At 33.0% G+C, this 3,676-nt stretch overlaps 1 pseudogene across 1 annotated transcript; it reads right to left on the bottom strand.

Annotated features, from left to right (window-relative positions):
• Positions 1 to 348: 348 nt before the first annotated feature.
• On the bottom strand, positions 349 to 2,065 carry LOC102605226 (glucan endo-1,3-beta-glucosidase, basic isoform 1-like; annotated as a pseudogene). The gene is made up of 2 exons (XR_368160.2): positions 1,953 to 2,065; positions 349 to 1,537 (listed from the first exon to the last, which is right to left on the bottom strand). The product of XR_368160.2 is annotated as a glucan endo-1,3-beta-glucosidase, basic isoform 1-like (transcript).
• Between the last annotated feature and the right edge of the window lie 1,611 nt (positions 2,066 to 3,676).

The following is a 3,676-nucleotide window of genomic DNA, read 5'->3' as shown; positions in this document are numbered from 1 at the left end:
AGTCTAATCAAACATGGAAATAATGTACTCCCTCCGTCCCTTTTTAGTTGTCCACTTTAGAAATGACACATAGATTAAGACAACAATGATTAGCACAGTGAAGTTACAATTTTACCCTTATGACAACTTTTCACTTCAAAATTACAACCACTTATTTGAATTCAAGTGAAATAAATTGGAGGGAAACAACATACACTTTTACAATTTTCAAGAAGTGTAAATAAGGGTATAATAGGAAAAAATTTGTTGTCCTTTCTTGATTTGTCAAAATGGACAACTAAATAGGGACAACCAAAAAAAGGGAAAATATGGACAAGTAAATAGGGACGGAGGGAGTAATTGATGGTGTAAGAAATATACAAACTTACAAAAAGTTTCATCCCAAAATCACAAATATCACAAACAAAAGGAATTTAAACCACCACTAGGAATTTATTTGATGTTGCATACAAACATAAAATTGCATGAAGAACAAGTATTTTTGCCGATACTATATGCTTTCAAATGTGTCTTCTTACATCTCACTTATGAGGGAAGAAGCAGTGCTATTAGTTTCAGCAGAAATGTCCCAAACTCTCTCAGACACCCCAAAGTTGAGGTTGTATTTTGGCTGCTTGTTTGGGGAAAACAATCCAAAATGTTTCTCAAGCTCTGGATTCTTGTTATTCTCATCAAACATGGCGAATATATAAGTCTCGATAGGTCCAGGCTTTCTCGGACTACCTTCTTTAGCATGTTGAATTAAGTTCCTCAAGTATGTTTCTGCATTGTCTTGTGTGGCACCAAATGCACCAGCAGACGGCCATCCACTCTCTGACACAACAATTCCTACAGATCCTCCTCCTGTTCGTTCCATCGCAGCATAAACAGAATCCAACATAGCATCAAATAAGTTCCTATATTGACGTGATCCATCTTGTACCACCACATTAGGTGCTGTAAAAAGAGCATACGGAAGTGAAATCTGTCCTGGATTACCAGAATAACTAAAATAAGGATAAATATTAACGAGCAAAGGTGCACGCGTATCCCTCAAAAAATCCAACAATCGGATCAGTGAACCATCTCACATCGTTCCTAAATGAACCCTGTGATGGTGGATAAGAGTTGCCAATCAACGTCATGTCTACTGACGTTGAGACCTTAATGTCATTTCCCAAACCAGCTTCACCGATTGCTTTATAAATGTTAACCAAAGCAGGAACTTGAAATGAGGTAAGAGATGATGTGCCAGTAACAGGGCTGATTTCATTCCCAACAGCTATGTACTTAATTTTAACATCTGGCCAGAAATCTTTAACGTTCTTCTGTACCCACCATCTCGCGTGTTCCATCCCAGAAGAAATGTGTTTCACATCTACATTTGGAAGTCCTAGTATCACTTCAATGTTTGATCCTCTTAACGCATTTAAAGCTCCATGATTCGGATCATAAAGCCTCAATCTTCCAATGTTTCTTGACTTGTAGAGCTGTATAACTTCGGAATGTGATGGCAAGTTGTTCCCCATCATTCCATAGCAAACACCTAATTGAGCCTCTGTTCAATAACAAGTAGAAAATGGGGTTTTAGAAACTTAACAATTCTTCTAAACTTAAAAAATTTAAAGAAGACATGCTAGGGCATATGTAGTATATATGTAATTACTGGTTCCTCCGAATCTAATAGTTTTAACTCTAAACTGTACAGTTTCAAAAGTTCACTAAATAAGTATAAATATTAGATTTTGACTGCGGTATAAATTTTGGATCTACCTCTGCTGACATCTCCTCAAATTAGAAAAGTTTGTGAGTGTTAACCGAAAAATATCAAATAACTTTGGTTAAAATGAATATAGTCCGTCATGCAAGTTAGTGTGGGAAATGATACACAACTAAGAGTATACGAAAAAAAATAAAACAACTATCAACAATATTATTTTTGAGTCAGAAATTCAAATTGTTTAAGTAGAAACCTGTAATGTGAATGCTGGTGGCAACAAGTAATCCTAGAAGCACGATAACAGCTATTTGTGAGGTAGCCATGATGTTTGATGAGAAATGTTGTTGGTACAAACTAAGATGAACTAGGACCTATTTATAACTATATGGAGATAGACTTGTGTATAATATTAATTAAAGTGGAATATTATAAGCATTTGTTAAGAGCCGCCAGGTGACTTGATCAACTTGATTATTATTTTTTTGTGGAAAAAAGAAGATGAGCTTGATGATGTATAACTTTGACTTGAAAAAAAGAAAATATAGCTAGTTAGGATTAGTTTCTTTCATCCACCACAATACGTTCCTCTTATTGTTTCTCCACATTTGCAATTTTTTTTTACGTGAATCGAGTATTTACATCATATCAAACTTTTAATTTGATCGTCAAATGTTAAAATGACGAATACATTACATAGACACACGTAATCATAGTTAGGCAATGAATGTGTATATGAAAAACAGTCTTGCGTTCCATGTTTTGATATATATTGACATATTTTTTTCCAACGTTTTGCTGACTTTTCTACTTCATTTATTTGAGGAAAATAAGATTTCTTCCTAAAGACTTAGGGGTCGTTTGGTAGAGTGTATTAGTAAAAATAATATATATATTAACTTTATGTATTAGTATTAATATAACATTGTTTAGTACATTTTTATGCCCTGTGTCTCTATTGTGTATTAATGTGTATTACTAATAACATGAATTTTTAGGTATTAATAATGCAAGGGGATATAATGTATGCATTAGCATGGTTATAAACTTAATTACCCCTTAAAACCCTTTTTACATCTTTTTCATCATAATTATGGAGGATATATATGTAAATGAATATATTTTTATGTATGGTATATTTAATTCAACAAACCAAATAATACTATGTTTAATTAATGCAAGTATAACTAATACAAACATTACTAATACATTCTATATTTAGCATTATTTTTATAAATCCTATGAAACAACCTTAGTGAATATGGATGGCATGCAGACTGTAGAAACTCAGCAGAGGCAGAGCCAAGATTAGGAGTTTGGGATTTCTAAATTTCTTTTAAAAATAAAAAGAGAAACTTTTTTGTTGATAATAGAGTTTGAACCCATAACTCTAGTGTGGAAAACATTTTCACAACTCTTATTCCTTACAACTGATCGAGTCATCAATCAATTTTGTTAGGGGTTCACAAGTTAATATACATATTATATTTATTTAATTTTTTAGTATAAATATAAAATTTACGGAAAAACTACTAAATTCATCCGAACCCACAAACCTCCACCTAGCTCCGCCTCTGCTAGAAAGGCCAGTGAATCAATAACTCAGGAGTCATTGTATTTAAATTAGTTTGTTACAGTCAGTCATTTAGTTGAGGTGTTAATCAAGACTTTAGAAATATCCAATGTGTGGAAGCAAAGAAGAAAGCAGCCCCTAGTTGGAGCAAAGTATTATTGGAAGAGGTTTGGCACTAACGTGAGGCTCACACAATTTAATATTTTAGTGGCGGCTTTTATATTTTTAGGACTTATTTTAATGGCGGCTATACTGAGGAGACAACTAAGAAGATGGACGTTAATTAAAGTTCTTATGTATAAAAAATTAAAAGGCATAATACATATATATGCCCTTTAACTTGACCTCATTTCACATTTATATCCTCCAATTTTTGGTGTGCACAAAAATGCACTTAAACTTGTATA

The sequence above is a fragment of the Solanum tuberosum genome, unplaced genomic scaffold (genome assembly GCF_000226075.1).
Source record: "Solanum tuberosum cultivar DM 1-3 516 R44 unplaced genomic scaffold, SolTub_3.0 scf00269, whole genome shotgun sequence".
NCBI classification, from domain to species: Eukaryota; Viridiplantae; Streptophyta; class Magnoliopsida; order Solanales; family Solanaceae; genus Solanum; species Solanum tuberosum.
Note: the sequence above shows the minus strand (reverse complement) of the source record. Positions and strands in the feature narration are given on the sequence as shown.